This window comes from Galeopterus variegatus, unplaced genomic scaffold (genome assembly GCF_000696425.1).
Source record: "Galeopterus variegatus unplaced genomic scaffold, G_variegatus-3.0.2 Scaffold376, whole genome shotgun sequence".
NCBI lineage: Eukaryota > Metazoa > Chordata > Mammalia > Dermoptera > Cynocephalidae > Galeopterus > Galeopterus variegatus.
Window position 1 is genome coordinate 584,905 of NW_007726487.1, and position 9,634 is coordinate 594,538.

A 9,634-nucleotide genomic window follows, 5' to 3' on the forward strand; every position below is an offset into this window, starting at 1 on the left:
CTTTTTACTTGTTCAGTGTAGCTAAGGTTTGTTAATTTTGTTGATCTTTTTAAAGAATCAACTTTAACTTTGTTGATCTATTGTTCGTCTATTTTCCATTTAGTTTATCTCTGCTCTATTTTTTATTATTTTTCTCCTGTTTGCTTGGTGTTCAATTTCCTTTATTTCTAGTTTCTTGAGATAGAAAGTTAAGTTATAATTTTGAAATCTTTCTTTTTTTCATTGTAGACATTAAGAGTTATAAATTTCCTACTGGGCACTGCTTTTTGTGTTTCCCACAAGTTCTAGTACATTGTGCTTTTATTCTTATTCATATCAAAATATTTCCTAATTTTCTTTGTGATTTCTTCTTTGACCAATGGGTTGTTTAAAAGTATGTTGCTTATTTCCAGATATTGGTGAATTTTTCAGATTTCTTTCTATTACTGATTTCTATTATCATTCCATTGTGGTCAGAGATACTTTATATGACTGCATTATTTTTCAATTTATTGAGGCTTATTTTGTAATTGAACATGTGGCCTATCCTGGAGAATGTTCTGTGGTCACTTGTGGAGAATGGGTATTCTACTGTTGAATGGAGTATTCTATATGTTTGTTAGTTCTAGTAGCTGTATAGTAATGTTCAAATATTCTATGTCCTTGTTAATCTTTTGTGTAGTTGATCTATCGATTAGTGAAAGTGGGATGTTGACATCTCCAACTACGGTTGTTAAACTATTTCTCTCTTCATTTCTGTCAGTTTTTGCCTTATGACAGCTTTGGTTTTTTTGTGCCTTATTTTTTGGTGCTCTTGTTAGGTGGATATATGTTTACAATTGTTATATCTTGATGGATTGACTTTTTTAAATAATTATACAATGTCTTTATTTGTTTCTTGTAATAATTTCTGTTTGTCTGAAAGTCTATTTTGTCTGATATTAGTATATCTACTCCAGCTCTCTTTTGGTATTCTTTGCCTGGAACAGCTTTTTCTATCCTTTCACTTTCAATCTATTTGTGTCTTTGGATCCAAAGAAAGTCTCTTGTAGACAGCATGGAGATGGAGCATGGTGGGATTTTTTGACCATTCTGCCATTCTCTGCCTTTTTTATTGGAGAGTTTAATCTGTTTAATTTTAATATAATTATTGATAAGAAAGGACTTCTGCCATTTTACTATTTGTTTTCTATATGTCACATCCTGTTTCTCAATTCCTCCATTACTGCCTCCTTTATGTTATATCAGATAGATATTTTCTAGTATACTATTTTGATTCCTTTCTTGTTTATTTTACTATATATTTTTTAGTTATCTTCTTAGTGTTTCTCTGGGATCACAATAAACATCTTAAATAATGATAGTCTAGTTCAAATTAATACAACTTAGTTTCAATAGCATATAAAAACTTTTGTCCTATGTAGTCCCACTCCCTTTTGTTATTGTTACAAATGACATTTTATACATCATGTGCTCACCAACATAGATTAACAATTATTGTTTTTATACTTATCTTTTAAATAATAAGGGGAAAAGGGAGTTACAAACAAACCCCAATAATATTGGCTTTTATATTTACTAATGTAGTTACTTTTACTGGTTGTATTAGGCCATTTTTGTGTTGCTATAACAGAATACCTGAGACTGGGTAATTTATAAAGAAAAGAGGTTTATTTGGCTCACAATTCTGGGACAGCTGCATCTGGCCTGGACCTCAAGCTGCTTTTACTCATGGCAGGCAGCTGGTTTGGGTGCAAGGAGATCACATGGCTAGAGAAAGCGTGCATGCAGGAGCGAGAAGAGTGCATGCCAGACTTCTTTTAACTACCAGCTCTTGTGGGGACTAACAGAGTGACAGCTCACTCACTAACTCCCCCAGCCCCCAAGGGAGGGCATTAATCTATTCATGAGTGACCCATACCCATGACCCAAACACCTTCCAACACTACCAACACTGAGCTTCCTCATGGGTTTCTATTAGCTTCTCTTTTTTTCTGTGTATAAGCCATATTTTCTTGTTTCTTTGCATGCCTCATAATTTTTTTTGTTGAAAACTGGATATTTTGAATATTATAATGTGACAACTCTAGAGACCCAATTGTCCTTCTTTCCCAGAATGTGTTATTGCTGCTTGTTGTAGTCATTGCTGTTTGTTTGTTTAGTAACTTTTCTAAACTAATTTTGTAAAGTCTGCATTTTTTGTTGTGTGTGGCTGCTGATGTCTCTATCCTGCTAGCTTAGTGGTCAGCTCATGACTTAACAGAGATTTCCTTAGGTGCCTGGAACCTCCCAAAAACAAAATCAAACAGCAAAAAACTAAACTCCCAGTATTTGCAGAAGGGCTCTGTGTGAATTTGGGGTCATGTCTTAACTCTCTATTTACAATGTGAACAACAATTTACAATGCAGGTTAGCCTACACTTTCTGATTGTGCAGAGACTGGAGGTCAACCAGAAGTGAGAGATTAGGGCTGACCCCGTGATGCCTAGGCATTAGACCTTGTTCATAGTGATAGGTACTATTTGAAAGTGGAAAAATTAAAGGCTACCAGAGAAATCTGGGCCAGACACCTAGTAAGGCACTTGATGAGCATAATTAAACAGAGAGACAATATGAAGGTACACACTATGGCCTGAAATCCTGTGTGCAGCCATCCACCGCACTGTGCAGTGTTGAGCCAAGTGAAAATGTGGGAATGTTGTTTTAAACCTGGGTAAGGTTATGAAACACCTGTACTTGTTGATCCATGGCTTTTACATAGGTTTGTACTTGGCTGGAGTTATTTATGTAACTCCATGCAGCAGGTTGTTCCTAAGATGGTACAGCCTCCCCTCCCCACCCTGCCCTTTGACCAGGAGGTAATAGAGGGTGAGACAATAATCTAATACCATCTGGGCTAGAGAGTCATGTGATTGTTGCAGCTGGTTAAGGCTGTGCTATAACAGATTTATGTGTTTGGCCAGTGCAGCTGACAAATTTGTATTGTCCTGAATAATTTGTTGTTGCGTGGACAGAACAGCAGAGCTCATTCCAGTTCCTGCTAGTGGAAGTAGCAATCCTATTCCCAAGAGTATGGAAATAAAAACAATTTGCCTTTGTTGGGATGGATGAGGCCTGGCTGGGAACTAAGGTTGAGGGTCGTGGCTAGTTGAATGTAAAGGAAGGCCCAAAGACACTAGGACATATTTGAAGTTACAGTTGGGTCTGGGTGCTGTTGTCACCCTTGCATTGAGGGAGGTGGGAATGGGGCTGTAGGAATATGAAGTGGATATAATGAGTTCCAAGTTCTATAGGACCACAGTATATCCCCATGGATGAATTAGGAAACCTAAAAGTGGACCTCGTTACCCCTGGTCTCCAAGACGCAGAGTGGTACCAAGCTTCCAAGTGTCTCCAAGTCATGTTAAATTTGGGGCAGATATGTAAAGACATAAACCCTGCTTGAGGATCGGAAGGGGCAAATAGCAACATGTACTCTTTGGACACCAAGCAGTTGGGCTGTAATTTTGGGGTCTTGTGTTAGCAGGAGAGATATCTGTAATGCTAATAATTGTGCCAAGTTGGGGGGAATTAGACTATCTGCTGAATAAACACACAGTTTACAGAGAAGTTTTGGTGTGGTATAATAACAGGCCCAATAACTATGTTTCCTGAGAAACTTGGCTCTGATTTCAGCCTGCAGAATGAAAATATTGGGACTATTGGGCTTATACGGGGAGGTAGCGATATAAGGGTCTGGGGTGGTCATTTATCTCCGATAGTGTGGATGACCCTGCATTTGGGAAGACCTTGGGGGATGTGTCTAAGGTAGAGGAGGAATGTGGCAAAGTGCTAGTTGAAATGGTAGGGAGGATAGTGCTGGTGGAAAAATAACTATCCCAACAGAATCAAAACAACTTTACCTGAGAGGACACAGAACTCAGTCCAGCTCAATGGAGGTGTGATCAGACATTGTCCCAAGGTGAGAATCTCTGGGACTGTTTGAAGAGATCAGGTCAGTGTTAAACACTGGTGCCACTGGTTCTATTTAACATAAGGGGCTGTAATTACCCTGTGTCCATACCTATGGCACTTGGGATGAAGTCCCTGTAGGACTGTCTTCAAACAAGGGCTCTTTCCCTTTCCTGAGATGCATTTGTGCACCAGGGCCGTTTGGTTCCAACAGTTCTCCGAAGTGGCCTGACTGGGGTCTAAGTGGAGTCCAAAGACCCAGATGGCTCAATAGGTGCACAGTAATGCCAACAACAATGAACGTTGACATTTTAGGACTCTGCGTTTGCCTGTGGGCTGCCCCATGTGGACATTTATCATGGGGTCATTGAGGACCTTTCTTTCATTGGCCATCCACTCGAGGTCGGGATGTGGATATGCCCAGTGAAGTCTGGGTCTGTTCCTGGGATTGTGGGGCACACAACAAGGATGTCATCTCCTGACATTGCTAATGTCTACCAATTTTAATACTTCCTCCCCTCTTTTTTTTCCCCCCAGTAAAACATTCTATCATCATCTTCCTCTCTTTTGGAAATCCACACTTGCCTTCTGCAGACCCTGAAATTATGGTGACCACATGGCCTAGAGTTTAGTATGGTTAATGCCAGAGGTAAAAGGGACATGCACTTGGGCATTCATTTGCCTTGCTGTAGTTTAAGCAGCAAGGATTTTAGCAGTTCATTATGGTGCTTGATAGGGCCAGAATCCTGTGGGCGGCAGGGCAAACAGAAGTTCCATTGTATGCCCTCCCACTGTTGGGTGTGGGATCCTTGATCTGAGTCTACCACCTCAGGAGTTCCAAACGGGAGGATACATTTGGCAAAATAAAAAACCCTGATTACCTGTTACTGGTGGCATTCCTGGTCAGGGACACCAAAAGGAGACTGATATATGCATCTACGGCAGTTACAGTGAAACAGGAAGTGCCCTCTGAGGGAGGAAGTAGGCCAATGAAATCAACCTGACATCTGGTAAAGAGGCAGTCTCCTCAGGGAATTGAGGCAATTTCCAGTGTTTGGCCCGGGAGCATAACTTGCAATTGAAGACAACTCATCTAGCTGAGGCCGCTGTGAGGGGAATGCCTCTGCTGTAGGCCCACATATTTGCAGCCATGGTGACTCTGTGGCCTGCTGATATGTGGGCTCACTTGGCCGTGGAGAGGGACACATGAAAGTGATGACTGAGGAGGCCTGGAACAGAGGGATCAGGATTGAGCTAAGAGGGCTAAGTTGTGGAGAGGGTTTAGGTGGCCATACAGGAGAGACTGGAGGAGCAATAGGTGTGGCTAGACCAGAACGAAGGGCCACGACGTGTGACTTTAATGTGGATTGGCACCTTGACTATATTTTTCCAGATGGGGGCACCTTACAGGGGATGACCCTGAATAAAGAACTTGTCTCTTTGCCCTTGACCTGACCAAACAGCTAACCCATTTGCAGATGCCCAAAAAGTCAGTAAAAATATGAACTAAGGACCAGCCGTGGCATTTTGCACTGCCAAAGGAACTGCAACCAATTCCATGAACTGGGAGCATCTGGCCTTGCCATTGTTATGTGTGTAGACCTGCTGGGGAGTGATAGGCAGCTGATCTCCAAAGGACTTCACCACGTTTGGTGGTGGTGCTGCCATCCTTGAAATTTACAAACTCCCTTTCACATTCCATCAGCTCTTAACATGGCTAGTGGTTCTGGCAGCAGGGAAGCTACCACCAGTTCCTCTAGGGTTGTGGGCAGGGGGCTGAGGAGTGGGGAAGAGACATCCTTCTGTAATTTAGAAAGGGCCACTGAGTCAGGTTTGGCCCTTTCCTGAAGGTACTATTTCCATCTTGGCAAAGAGGAAGTCGTGGCTGTGCAGAGCCACTGTTGGGAGGCATTATAATAGGAATCCGGGTGTGTATGAGTAGGTGTCTTGCCTGAGAGGGCCTTGGTTTCTATGAGTGCCCAGTATGCAGCTAAAAGCTGGCACCCTAAAGGTGTATATCGGGCAGCTGCACAGGGCAGCCACTGGGTCCAAAAGCCCATGGGCAACCAAGATGGCTCATGTTTGGCTCAGAGACTGCAAGACACATAGTCTAAAGTGGCCAGTGCCTCTACTCAGAAGGAGTTGCCAGGGGGAACTAAAGGCAGAGCCTGATGGATGTCCTTTTGTGCCATCTGTAGGGCCTATTGCTGAGCTTCCTCCCAGTAGAATGTGGAGGATTTGTGTGTGACAGCATAAATGCACCAGGGGATGAGCTACATGTGGGGAATGTGCTACTTCCAGAATGTGTTGGGCCTGTTGAAGAGTGGCCAGGCCACTCTTCAGTGATTTTTATTATGGTGTTTAACTGGAAGGGGAATCTGTCTGCCCTTTGAAGACCAACTGATATCCCAAATTTTTCAGCTGTGGCTGGTCCTTGTATTTTATGAGGGGGCAGTGGCCCATCCTCTTGTTTGTAAATGAGTTACCACTCTGATTAAGGTGTCCCTCACAATGTCCTCCTAGGGTCTCTGTAAGAGGATATCTTCAATATAATGCCACATTATGCAAGGGGACACCTGAAGTTGAGTAGGCCTTGATGGCACAAATCGTGAGAAATGGCAGGGCTACTGAAGTAACCCACAGGCAGTTGAGTGAATGTATATTGGATCCCCTCAAAGTGAGGGCAAACTGCTGCTGGGATTCCTCTGCAACAGGGACTGAATGTAAACATGGTGGCCAAATTGACACTGCAAAAACGTCCCCTGGGGTACATTGTTAGGAACTGGGAGTGGGGGTGGTTAATGGAAGTAACATGTGCAATTTAATTGTGGTAATTGATCATTAAGCACTACTCATTAGTGGTGGTCTCTAATACCTAATACTGGCCAGAGGAGAGTGTTAAAGAGGGAGATGGTGTGTTTTACTCTTTCCCGCAGTAGGTACTGAATGACGGGGTGCAAGTCTTCCTTCTCTGTCTTAGCCAATATTGGGGAGTATTGACAGTTTTAATCAAGGGGTGGCGAGCAATCTTACCAGTTTCTGTGGTGCAGCCTCTACCAAGAAGGCCAAGAATTTGCTGTGAATTTGCTTGTACGCTATGTGCTAGCCAGTTAATAATGTTCAGACTTGGGCCGGCCCGGTGGCGCACTCGGTAGAGTGCGGCGCTCCCGCCGAGGGTTCGGATCCCATATAGAGACTGGTCCGCTCACTGGTTGAGCACGGTGCAGGCGCGACACCGAGTGTTGCGATCCCGTTGCCGGTTGCGGTGCAGGCGCGACACTGAGGGTTGCGATCCCGTTACCGGTCACGAAAAAAGACAAAAAGGAAAAATAAATAAATAAATAAATAATGTTCAGACTTTCCCCCAGGGGGGTGTCTAATTGAGATTATCAAGAAACACATTTGCCTCATACTGGGGCCTGCCAGTTGGTCACCACAGGGGAGTCTGTTTTGCAGCACCAACAATTTGGGGTGGTAAGATACGGTAGGGCAACACCCAGCAGCAGCACCATGCCCCTGAAGTTGCACAAACCAAAGCTACAGACTGCCAGCAAGCTGTGGTGCTTTCCCAGAGGGACAGGGCCATTTGGGAGAGGCAGTTAATAAGCCATTTGCAGCTAATAGGCGATGTAGAGGTGTATAACCTGTGACAACTATCCTATCCTCATTGCCAATTGTTTTGAGAGCCCCCAGCTAAACTGGGATTCCAATACCAAAGTGGCTAGCAAACCTGCCCTAATGGGAGATGAAGGGGAGCTGGGCATGGGTGTTTACAGTGCACCTTTCACAGGATACTTCTTTTACCTGGTGGATGGCCTAATGCCTAATTGTCCAACCCATGACCAGGAGTCCCTCACTAGAAACTTGTTTATACTGGCAGATACCCTTGGAGCTCTTGTCTAACCTCTGTCCAGTTTATGCCATCACTCTTGACACTGGAAGCACACCTCTGGCATCCTGGGGAAAACCTGGCCTGGGGTAGCCCCTGGTCCTTCAGATGGAAGGTGAAAATTCAATACACCACTACAATAGGAAACAAGTTCAAAGATTATTACTTACAGATCCTACACAAGGACTGTGCAATGAGTTGGGAGGGCAGTCCTTCATCCCTGGGCCACTTGAGGAAGAAATGAAGAGTCAGGAAGACAGACAGACAGACAGACAGACACACACACACACATATGCACAGAGAGAGAGAAACAGAGACAGAGGGACAGAGAGGCAACTAGCAGTATATACAAGTATAGGGGAATAGTGTGTGGGTCACTTTAAGTTTACAGGCAAATGCCTGAATGGTCCATTTAAAGGAAGGGTGGGAAAGCAGGAAGCCCTGACTTCTAGGGGGGAAGATGCCCCTAAGTTCTTATCCCTGGCCACAAGCTTGGGCCATTTGGGTGTGGTGTTCTACTTGTAATGCTTGAGCAGCAACCTTTGCTGTCTTGTTTCTGTTGCAAGGGCCTCTTCAGGTCTTTTCTGAGCATGCATCCAGCCTTGGGCATGTGCATAGTCTTCTAGATTCCCAGGAATATGTGGGAACTTTTCAAAGTCCATATTCCCCAAAGTGTGTCTCTTTCCCTAGCCTCTTCCTCCCAATCTTTTCAGTTTGTCTTGCTTGCCCCAACCAGGTACAGTGGCTAAAGCATTTGTATTTAAATATTTTCCACAAACACCTCTGAATAGTTGCCTCAGTCTTGGGAGAATTCTGAGTTAGGCAAAATAAAGGCAAGCCCTTTGAGCTGGTCCTTCAGGGAACTGCCAAACAGGTCAAAACAAAAAGCCACTGTTCTTTGAGAATAAGTTCCATTCTAATCTCTCTGGCACTAGGAACCTGTACTGGGATTGCAGGCTCTCATCTTCAAGGCTGCTGTTGAGATGGGGAGTGGGAGATGAGACCAGGGCAAGTTAAAAATGCCACAAAGCTCTCTTATCAAGATTCAGGGTTTTGGGCCGGCCCGGTGGCGCACTGCTACAGTGCGCCACTTGGGAAGCGCGGCGGCGCTTCCACCGAGGGTTTGGATCCCACATACAGACCGGCCTCTCACTGGCTGAGCGAGGAGCGGGCGCAACACCGAGGGTTGCGATCCCGTTGCCGGTCCTGGTCCGGTATGGGTGCGACACTGAGGGTTGCAATCCGTTGCTGGTCACGAAAAAAGACAAAAAGGAAAAAAAAAAAGATTCAGGGTTTTTTGTTTAATTTGTTTTTAAATTTTATTTATTTTCATTGTATATTTTTATGGGGTACAGTTTGTTGTTTCAATACATGCATATATTGTACAATGATCCAATAAGAATAGTTAGCACATCTATCACCTAAACATTTATCATTTCTTTGTGGCTATAACATTCATGATGCTCTTTTCTGGCTATCTTTAAAAAATATAATACAATATTATTAGTTATAGTCACCCTAGAGCACCAGAACTTATTCTTCCTACCTAACTGTAACTTTGTGACTTTGTATCCATTTACCAACTTCTCCTCATCTCCTCTCTCCCTTCCCCCTCCCTTTCCCTGCCTCTGGTAACCACTATTCTACTTTCTATTTCTTTCTTTTTTTTTTTTTTCTTCTTTTGAATTTATTTTTTTCTTAATTGACCCATGATAATTGCATATCTAATATTTTCTTCTGTCATGTCTAAACTGTTAATCCTGCCAGTTGTATTTTTCATTTCAGAGATTGTAATTTTCATCTCTAGAACTTCAA